The sequence below is a fragment of the Rhinopithecus bieti genome, unplaced genomic scaffold (assembly GCF_001698545.2).
Source record: "Rhinopithecus bieti isolate Rb0 unplaced genomic scaffold, ASM169854v2 scaffold_43555, whole genome shotgun sequence".
Taxonomy (NCBI): Eukaryota; Metazoa; Chordata; class Mammalia; order Primates; family Cercopithecidae; genus Rhinopithecus; species Rhinopithecus bieti.
The window spans coordinates 16,821-28,433 of record NW_016817848.1 but is presented as its reverse complement, the minus strand read 5'-3'; positions in this window follow the sequence as shown (position 1 = coordinate 28,433).

Here is an 11,613-nt window from a genome sequence, read left to right as displayed (position 1 = left end):
CAGCTTTGACATTCACAAGAAATGGAAACCAGGGGAAGATAGACTAGATTTTAGAGGTTCTGTTTCCTCATTTGTCATCAGGGCAATGATTCCTATTTCACAAGGTCATTGCCAGGAGTAAATAAGATAATATACAAAAAGTTGGTGATGCAGACCAGGTGCTAGACACTGCTGTTTCTCTTCTCTCCTTAGAGCTTCAGACTTAAGGTGACTGGCATCTCCAGGAGCATTTCCCATCTGACTTGCCATACAAGTGCACAATGAAGAGGGTCATTTGGCCACATGGTGACTTATGGCCTTGCTCGATATCTGGCCCTGGCAGATCTCCTGACAATAGCTCAAGTTGCTTTCTTTGGCAACACTTTCCTCATATCTCCACAACAGATTTACTTTGAGAAGAAGCCTTTACAGGGAACTCAAGGCCTCTGTTACTATGATCTTTTTGTTCTATCTGAGTGGAATGTGCATGTTGGTGTCTGCTTCCTTTGTATCTCTTCGTTGCCTCAAGTTCTTCAATTCTGGTGTACAAGAAAGATATTCAGTGCAGTTTATTAGAGTATGTATGTATGTATGTATGTATTCATTCATTCATTCATTCTTCACTTTTGCATATCTATGTCTTGCTCACCAGACAGAGGCTAACGTGGCACGTTTGCAGGGATGGGATATGGAGGATGGGGTGGGGGAGGCCTTAGGGTGCTGGGGGTGCCCTCTGCTGGGACGATTGTCTACACCTGCAGTAAAGAGCAGCCCATGCCAAGTGTGGCTCCCTGACTCCAGTAGGAACAGGATGCCCTTTCAGAGGTGCCTTCCTGTGTCCAGGCCCTCAGCCTCGGAGCAGGTGGGTTGAGGCTGGCCTTGGAGACAGAACAGTTTTCTTCAGCCGAGTTGAGGAAGGGCCCAGGCTGCATTGGGTAAACCACATGTGTGTCTGAGTGTGAAGGCCATTCTGAGATGTGTGCTGAGGCTGGTCTGGCCCACCTCTGTGTGACAGCCCTGTGACTATGATCATGAAAAATGTATTTATTCTCACATGCAGTACCCACTGTGCATACTTCCACATAACCACCTGCCCAGAGCCCCGCAACTGCAGAGCTGGTGAGCCACTAGTGGTCACTTCAACAGCACCATCGTGATACAAATGGGGAAACTGAGATCCAGAGCATGGAGTTCACAAGTCCAAGATCACTCCGAGAGCTGATGGCAGGACCTCACAAGCCCCTGCTGCCCCCTCTCCCATCATACTCAGTCCTGCTCCCTGGACACAACCTCTCCCAATTCTCTGGCTATTTCTTCTCTTCATTTTTTGTTTCCCTGAATTACAGGTTTTGACTGCTGCTTCTTATTAGGTTTTGGCAATTATCTACTGACTTCTTGTCAGGTTGATGTGGACTCAGCTCACCTATTTCCTGCCCCCATCTCATTTCAGTCTCCTCATCCACCCAGGTCTTCTCGATTTAATTAAAAACATTGTTCACTGTGGGTCAAGTTGGTGCTCTAATTGCATTTTCTTTCTTGTACATCTTTTTATTTTCCTAGAATTAAAAATTGCACATTGCCTTTTCATTTGCAGTTTCTGATGTGCCTGTTATTGTGTTTCCCTGCCATCAGATCTGTTATAACCTTGGCAGATGGGTTTTCCCAAACGGGGAGCTGCATTTTCAACCATGTCTTAGACCAGTTCTATTCCCAGGGTGTTCCGTCCTCACCAGTCTAGTTGGAGGCACAAATGGGGTAACACTGCCAGGAGCCGTCTGCATGGCTTACACAGGCCTGGACCTCCCTCCTGGAGTTCCAGGGTGTCTCTCCCACGTGCTCACAAGCGACTCTGCTTATGGCCATTTTCTGCTGTGTGGCTGCCTCTGCCAGAGCCTCCTGCTTCTCTGCTCCTTCCAGCTCTCACCAGGGGCTGTAGATTTCTGCCAGGTTCCCTGCTTAGTGCTCTGAGGGCGTCCTGATGCTGGCTGGCACTGCAGTGCACTGCAGCACGATGGGATGGATGCTGCCTCTGCTGCTGGCTCCCAGGGCAATATGACACTGACACTGGGACTGGGCCTACCATTGCCCTGGATCGTAGGGACATTCCACGTCAGTGGGTCAGGGTCAAGGCTTTCTCTTTGTGCTCCCACCAATGTTGTCCCAAGTCTCCACCATTCATTCACAGGAGTTTTACACTGGTCTGTGGCTGTTGGCTGCAGGATGGGTTTGATGAGGGCGTTGCCCTCCAGCACAGCTTCTGCTTGGTCCCTTTCCCTGGGCTCCCCAATCCTTTTGCATCCTGGTCTTTCTTCCTCTCCCCACTGCAAGGACTTTTCTTCTGCCTCACTTTCCTCTTCTGTCCCTGTCACCAAAATAAAAGCACCTGCTCTGGTAAAAACACATTGCAGGTTATGTTTTACCTAGGTCAGTATCTGTCTCTTGGAGTCTTGTTTCAGCTTGGGGTGGCCCAGGGCATCTGTGAGAAGGGAGAGGACGTACACAGAAAACAAATCCATTCATACCTGGAGTCTAAGCTGCCTCCTCAGGACAAACATTGCTGCTGCCCACGCCTGGGTCTTTGCGTTTTTAAGGGAAAGGCTGCTGCTACCTGATTGAATTTTTGTTCCTTTTAGGAACTGGCAGGCTCCTGGGGCTGGCCTGAGGACAGATTCCTCAGTGCCTTTGTGATCTCTCCTCTTGGGCCCCTGGGCACCATCTCTGTTGCTGGGTCAAGCTTGTTCTGCCTGATTCCCTCTCTGCCAGCAGGAGCCCCTGTTCCTCTGCTCACTGTCTTTTCAGAATAGGTCTGGATGTAGCTTAGGCTCAAGCTGAGTGATAGGGTTTGGCTGTGTCCCCACCCAAAATCTCATCACAGGTCAAGGGTGGGACCAGGTGGAGGTAATTGAATCATAGGGGTGGTCTCCTCCATGCTGTTCTCATCTCACGAGAGTCTCACGCGATCTGATGGTTTTATAAGCATCTGGCATTTCCCCCGCTTGCCTTCATTCTGTCCTGCTGCCCTGTAGAGAAGGTGTCTGCTTCTCCTTTGCCTTCTGCCATGATTGTAAGTTTTCTGAGGCCTCTCCAGCAACACGGAACTGTGAGTCAGTTAAACCTCCTTTCTTTATAAATTACCCGGTCTCGGGTATTTCTTCATAGCAGTGTGAGAACAGACTAATACACTCAGAACTGGCACTCTTGATTTAAATGAGATGATTTTGAATGATTTTGGTATGTTTTAATGACATTATACTATTTTCAGTACGAAATGTATTAAAACTGAAAATATGATTGATTTTATAAATCTTTGGTAAACTCTATAAATAAGTTCACATTTCAGAACTGACTCCCCTGCCCCTCCCTTCCTTCCTTCCTCTTTTATCCTCTTAAAAAAAATTAATAGCATTTTGGTTCAGAGATATGGCCACTTCACCTGTAGAGGGACACCTGCAGCACCCATCCCTGTTGTGGCTTGATAGATCAGCCCTCCCTCCCCAGCCAGGAATCCACTGCAGCTGTGGAGTCTCTGCTCTCTTTACCTCCAGAGAAGTTGCATCAAGCAGATGGATGGGCACTTTCCAGCTTTGGAGAAAATTCACTTCAGCAACCCCAGAGCAGTTTGAGAAACAAATGTTTCTGTTGTAAACATCTCACACAGTCATAAACTTCAGCCTCTTTTTAGAGCCCCAGAGAGACATGACCCTGCCCTTCCCTGACCCCTGCACTGTGGTTTATGAGTAGTTTTCTCTGCGAGGGGGAATTGGTGACTCTCTATCAAGGATGAAGAGAAGCAGAAATCCAAGCAGGTACCTTTGCAGGGGCCTCAGGCAGATCCTGCCAGACTGTGCAATGTAGACAATTCAATTCCACTTGGTCCAATGACCAGCACTGTGCCTGGAACTGTGGTGAGAAGCCAGATGTGTGGGTTCCTGCCAGGCTCTGCCCTCTGTGAGTGTGAGTCTACATCCAGGCCCATGATTCTATTAATTATAAAATCATGCCTCCTGTCTGACCTCCATGTAAGGCTAAAGTCCTGTTTCATTGAGCAGCAACGGACTTTATTATACTAAGATGATAGATTAGTTTGCCAGGGCTGCCATAACAGAACACCACAGACTAGGTGGTTTAAACAACAGAAATTTATTTTCTCATGGTTCTGGAGCTCCTCTCAGCCTGCAGAAGGCTGCCCTCTCCCTGTGTCCTCACATGGCCTGTTCTCTGTGCACACCCCCCGGTGTCTCTGTGTGTGCTCACGTTTCCTCCTCTTTTAAGGCACTAGTCAGATTGGATTAGGGCACATCCTAATGGCCTCATTTTAACTTAATCACCTCTTTAAATGCCTCATCTCCACATATTCACATATTAAAACATGTGAAACATGAATTCAGCCCATAACATAAGAAAGAATAGGCTTAGAGGGAACAAGGAGCAAAAAAGAGGAAAAAATAACATTTATTAAGTGAAATAGAATAGACCTGGGCATTTCAGGTATAACACCCATGGAGAAATAGGAAATGTGTTAAATATGTGAATATTATTGATTTTACTCCTCTGAGAGTTAATGTTATGAAGGAATTTGTTATTTTGCTGGGGCTTTGATTTGAGTCTTGCACTCTTTGAATCCCATGGGTAGGAGGGTTCAGGAACTGCCCAGAACCCTCATCTCAAAAGGGCTCAGTGCTTATGTACACCCTGCGCAGAGGAAATGGTATGTTCTAGTAACATCTGAGCGCTTGGGAACATCTACAGACACCCGGGGCCACCATGCCGCGAGCCCAGCACCTGGCTCCATCTAGGCAGGTGTGCAATAACCTAGGTCGGCGCTTTCTCTTGTTCATAACAGCCCTGCACCATCCTGATAGATGGGGAAACTGAGGCTCAAAGAGTTTAAAGAAGTAGTGTCCCTAACCAAGGAGTGACATGAGGGTGACGTGGGAGAAGTCAGAGCCCTGAGAATCAGAACAAAGAGAAGTAATGCAGATAAATAAATGAACAATCCTGCTACTGATTGATCCTGTGCAATGTCCGGATGCGGAGACCAGTGCCCATGACACAAAATTTCTGTGGAAGGCGAAGATCTCCCCTTCCTGCTGGCCAGGGTCAGGGTTGGAGGAGCTGGAGGGGTACCAGGGGAGGTGGCCTTAGGGAAGCCCAGGTCGCTGGTGCCTCCGCCAAGAGGAGACTTTCGCTCTGTCCAGCAGGTGGCGCCACGCAGCCGAGTATCCGAGGCGAGCAGGCTCAGGCTGGAAAAACCGTCTGCCGGAGGCTTCTTCCCAAATTGCATGTCCCCAGTAGGGGACTCTGCACTGCCAGGGCTCCTGTCCAGCACGGCATCTTCTCTCCGGGGCATTGAGAAAGAGGATGTTTGTTCTCACCTAGAAAACGGCCTCTACGCACACATCTGCTGGAGAGAATAAAGCTGCTGCGTGGCCCTAGGCTTGCTGGCAGGCAGGGGTGGCTGGTGGGCAAGGCTGGGGCCAGCCAGAATGCTCTGCTCCCAAGAAGCCTGGAACTCTCCCTGGAACAGGGCGAAAGACCCCCCAGTAGCCAGAAAAGGAAGATTCTCCCTGGAAACCTGGCCTGTTCCCCAGCAGCTGGTCAGTTTCATTTGCTCCAAAGCTGCCCCTGAGATGTGAAAGTCTTGGGATAAACCAATTAATTGTAAACATGCTCCTAAATATTTGTTTGGACTTGAATTGTTATGTCTAAGGTCTTTCCTGCCCTGATACTCATCCCTTTGTACAGTAGTATGTCAGACATAGTGTGGCAGTTGCAGGTACAGGGACTGGATCTGAATCCAGACACTTCTATGACTTGCTGTGTGATATGATGAGTTTTTTAACCTCTCTGTGCCTCAGAGCCCTCTTCAGTAAGATGAAGATGGTAACAATTCTAATCTCATGGGTTTCCCGTGAGGATTAGCTTAATAAATATAAATCACTTAGGGACAGCGTCTGACAGGCAATTATTAGATCTAAGTGGTTGTTATTACCATCAGCTGGGCATACAGCAATTTTCTCAACTAGGTCACGTCACACTAATGCTGGGCATGCAGTAGGTTTCCAATAATGCCGAATGGGATTTAAATGGGAGAAAAGAGCTTCTAGCAGGGAGTGAGGAGTCGGGCAGCTTATATTGGTGGATGGAGGGCATCAACGAAGGGCCACAGGGATACCCATCCCCTTCCCAGAGAGATATCTACTCTTCAAGCCACCAGGCCTGAAACTCCAGGCAATTTGGAAGGATTGATGTGTGGAGGAGAAGAAAGAGATGTGAGTGCTGTGCCTTCAGCTGGGGATGCCAGTGGCAGACTGGGGTACCCATCGGGGTCCATGCATGGAAAATAGGAATAGAGTCCAGCTCCAAGGGAAGGACGGGCAGGAACCATGCCACCCAGGAGCACAGCCAACCACCAGCCTGGATGGAAAACCAGGGACCAAAGGCCAGAGCTGGCCAGAAGTCAGGGCCCACATAGAGAGGGCAGGGAAAGAGGCTCAGCTGGACACTGAAGGCTCCAGTCCCCGTACTCGCCCCCGAACACCTGACGGACTTGGGAAGATCCATGGACCAGGGCGGGGCTGACAGACACACTGCAGCAACCTCTCTGGGCTGCAGCTGCTACATAGGTAGGTGCCTCTTGGAGGCCCCGTCTAAGGCCAAGGGTCACCCCTTTAATGGCTGGATCCTGAGCGGGGAGTAGGGAGGGGCTTGGCAGCCAGGCCAGCAGGTAGATGGATTGGGGCAGTGACTTTTTGTCAGCCAGCTTGGAAGTATTTCATCAATTTCACAACCAACATGTCTGTGTCCATGTGCCCGGCTGGGACCCAGCCCTAGTCTTCTTCTCCACCCTGTAGTCACCTGATTTGCATTGGCCCAAGGGAGCCGAGAGGTGGGCAGCTGGGGAGGCTGGCACTGAATGACATCCACGTATTACTGCATTCCCACTGTGTTGGAATGTGTCTCCAGAATGAAGAGTGAGGAGCCCTGCACTAGACTGCCTGAATTTGAGTCATGATTCCACCACTCCAAGCTGTGTGACCTTGGGCAAGTGACTTGCCTTCTCTGTGTCTCAAATTCCTGCTTCCTGTTTTCTAAACTGAAAACAAAATTAGTACCTTTCTCACAAGATGCTATGCGGATTAACTGAGCAATACGTGTAATACATTTCGAGTTATTTACACATAATATTTAGAGCTATTCAAAAAGCAGTAACTTTTTTCATTAAGCACACGTTAATTTTGCATCATCTTCCAAACTACACAGTTCCTGGCCTTAAGGACACATATGTATTTGGGAGGGAGCTGTGAACTCTGCCTCTGTGGGGTACGAGCAGGTGAACCCAGGGATCAGAGAGGGAAGGGGCTGACCCAGGCCACAAGAATGATCAGTGGCAGAACAAGGGAGGATCCAGGCCTCCTGAGGCATGTCAGAGTCTTTGTGGGTGTAGTGCTGTGATATGGGCAACCCACTTTCTTTTCTTCCCTTCCTCCCTCTAAGCTGATGCTTGGACTCTGATCCCCAGGGATGAGGAAGAAATGACAGTGGAAATAGCCAGCAAGTCTTTATGGATTTATTTTCCAAGGTCTTAGCCTGAAGAGCAGGGATTTGAGGCAGACAAGATGAGCAACTGGGACAAACATGTAGGAAGGATTTCCCCTGAGACTAGAGGGATCTGAGGGGAAAGCGGGAGGGCTGTGTAGAACTTGGTTGTGGGCCAACACTGGCTGCCACTTGGTCCCTATGCCTGTGTTTTGTCATGAACTGCATTTCTGCAGGCCCAGCTCTCTCTGTGGCTATTTTTTGCTGCAGAGATTCAGGCCACGGAGGAGGCTTTTTGTCTGTACACCCTTAGCAATGAATGGCCACAGCAGCTGCCTGTTACAAATGCCTTCCTCTTTCCGAGTTGCTGGTGTGTGAAGGGTTTTATAGGTGGCCTTGCTTCAGGTGGAAATAGAACAGCTCTGAAGTTGTTACCTATTACCTAGAAGTCATTTTCTGTAAAATTATTCCCTTTGTGGCACCATCAAGCTTGCACACTAGTAGCTGTCGAGGGTTTGGATATTTAACCATCTCGTGTTCACGTGGACGTGGGTTTCGCCTGTGCCTCTGTGAGACCTCTGGCTAGTACCCATATGTGTTGGATCTTATGTGGCCTATTCTCATTATTGGTATTGTCATTAGACTTGAGGCTGTGTGAGGGGCCGGGGTCCCTGTGCAGTCACCTCAGGACCCAGAACTGACCTGAACAGAACTTCAGTCTTTCCTCCCGCAAGTTCATACATTCCTATTTGTCACCCATAACTCAGCATGCATATTTTAACCAGTTCATTTTGGAATCCTTAAGAGGGAAAGAACATGACAGCACTGGACTGAACAGGAAACCAGGTCCCTGGTGGGATGGAGTGAGGGTGAGGGGTGAGGGTACACCAGGTCCCTGAGGAGCCTGGAGGGGAAGGGGGTAGGGCCACCAAAATCAGATTTCTTGGATTACACTGCAGAGGCGACTGAGGAGTCTCCCAGCACTTCGCAGGGAAGGAGGAAAAATCCAGGCTATAAAACTTTCTTTCAAAACATTTTGTAGGTTACTTTCCTTCTGTGTTTGTTTTCGAGTGCATAACAGTGATCAGTGCCTTGCTCAGCCTTCCTTTATGTGTCATCTTAGGACCAAGGTTGGCTGGGGGCTGGTGTGTCAGTTAACAGGCCACGTGCATACAGCTGCCTGCCTGGCGCTGGGCCTCGGGTAGCTCCATTCTCAAAGACTTTGGACAGAAGCCCTGCACAAAAGATGGTGCTGATGCCATTGGAATGGTCCTGCTGCCGGGTTACAGAAATGAGGTGGAGGAGGTATGGGGAGGAAAGATACTGTTAAGCCCCTGTTGGTTGCTGTAGCAACATTCTGAAATGAATGGAGATCAGCTGCAACAGTCTAAATTTTATTTGCTTTTATTTTCTCTTCGGGAGTAGCATCAGGACTAAAAATAAGAACAGCAGAAACCCACTGCTGGGCTGTTTGGTGCAGCTCTGGTGGCTTCCCGACTCCGGAAGGTCCACGGCAGAGGACAGAGAAACGGGGGTCTTTCAAACCAGTGTGGTGAGAGACAGGATGGGAAAGAGCCGTGTGGAGTTGGTGGGGGCACCCCTGCCAAGCTAGTTAGCCTGTTTTGTAGCTTTGTAATTTGGCAGTCTGGTCCCTCCAAGGAAGGAAAAATCAATAACGCTCTCCACACACACTCAGCTTCTGACCACTTTAACTTCCATAAAGAGGCCTCGAGGAATATCGAGTTAGAGGTGAGGCGCAGAATTTCTGCTGTGGTGGAGTTCTTGTGGGCCAGAAGGCGGCTCCTTCGCGGTAGCCTTTTAGCATTTGTTAGCTGCTGTTTCTTTCATTTCTTTTAATTTTTGAATATGCAAATTCCCCAGCATATACAGATGTAAGGAGAATAGTATTCTCTACACTGGAGCCAGTTCATTTAGGACGCTTGGAAAAAAATTTTGAAGACCAAAGTCTCTGCATTTAGGCAGAGAAAAAATGCTCTGGCTTTGACGGAGTTATTTCTGACACACTGTGAGATCTCCTGGTTCATTCCAGTGCTACTGCACTAAAATCCCGAATTAGCCTTTAAAAAGAAGAAAGTCCTACGGCTTGCGACAACATGGATGAACCTGGAGGGCATTATGTTAAGTGAAATAAGCCAGACACAGAAAGACAAACACTGCATAATCTCACTTATATGTAGAATCTGAAATAGTCGAACTCATAGAGTCGGAGTAGAATGGTGGTTGGGAGGTGGGGAAAATGGAGAGATGTTGGTCAAAGAGTATGAACTTTCAGTTTTGCAAGATGAATAAATTCTGGAGATTTTATGTACTGCACGGAGACTGGTACTTCATAATACTGTATTGTATATCTGAAATTTACCAAGAGTATAGATCTTAAGTGTTCCGATCTTACCCACACACACACACACACACACACACACACACACACACGGTAACTATGTGAGGTGATGGACAAGTTAATTAGTTTGATTGTGGTAATTATTTCAAAGTGGAGACGTGTATCAAAATATCAAGTTGTATATCTAAATAGACACAATTTTTATTTGCCAATTATACCTCAATAAAAACTCTAAAAAAACATGAAAAGGGTCATCTATTTTACCACAATTAAAAGAAAAATCACCTCTTGAGAAAAGGCTACCTTGGGCAGAGGAGATAACAGGGCATAAGGAGGCCATGGTTGGAGGCTTGGACCCTGGTGACAGCTTGGAGTGGAGAGAGGTGGAGGAAGTTTTGAAATATTCTGAAGTCATTGCTGGCAGGATTTACTGGGAGATTAGATATAGTTTGTGATGAGATTTATATATAATATTAGAAGAATGATGTTATGTAACTAGCATGACCATTAAGACATAAATAATAATAACTATAGTATGAACCTATAATTTATTCAAATATTGAATCCCTCTCATTTTACCACACTCTGCATTTGGTTTTTAGACGGAATCTCGCTCTTTCTCCCAGGCTAGAGTGAAATGGTGCAGTCTCAGCTCACTGCAACCTCCATCTCCTGGGTTCAAGCTATTCTCCTGCCTTAGCCTCCCGAGTAGCTGGGATTACAGGCATCCGCCACCATGCCCAGCTAATTTTTGTATTTTTAGTAGAGACGGGTTTTGTCATGTTGGCCAGGCTGGTCTCTAACTCCTGACCTCAGGTGATCCACCTGCCTCGGCCTCCCAAAGTGCTGGGATTACAGGCATCAGCCACCGTGCCTGGCCTCACAGTCTTCATTTTACAAAATATTTTCTTTTGTATATCAGCTCACTTAGTCCTCAACCCCCCACCCCCACCCAGAAAAAGGTTACATAGTTGTTTGAACTTTCAACATGAGACAGCTGAGGCTCAGAAAGATGACAGTTTCCCCAAGGCGACTTAAACTCTTTTGAATTCATTTTTGGGGATCTTGATGCATGGCAGAGGTCATGGTCCGATGTGAAGCCTGAAGCTACATTTGCCTGTCATTGTCTTCCTGCAGTCTCCCCACTATAGCACCAGGGCTTTTGAACACAGCCTCTGTCTCACCGTCTTTGGACACAGTGCTCACAAGACTGTTATAAGTTTCCCTGCTCTCTTAACTCTCCCTGGTGCAATATTGGAGGGATCAGAAATGGTAACCATTATTAAAAAGTAAAAACAAACAAAAAAACAGATGGTGGTAAGGATAAGGAGGAAAGGGAACACTTATACATGGTTGGTGGGAATGTAAATTAGCACAATCTCTATGGAAAACAGTGTGGACATTTCTCAAAGACCTGAAAATAGAACTACCCAGCAAAAGAAACTACCACCAGAGTGAACAGGCAACCTACAGAATGGGAGAAAATTTTTGCAATCTACTCATCTGACAAAGGGCTAATATCCAGAATCTACAAAGAACTCAAACAAATATACAAGAAAAAAACAAACAACCCCATCAAAAAGTGGGCAAAGGATATGAACAGACATTTCTCAAAAGAAGACATTCATACAGCCAACAGACACATGAAAAAATGCTCATCATCACTCGTCATCAGAGAAATGCAAATCAAAACCACAATGAGATACCATCTCACACCAGTTAGAATGGCAATCATT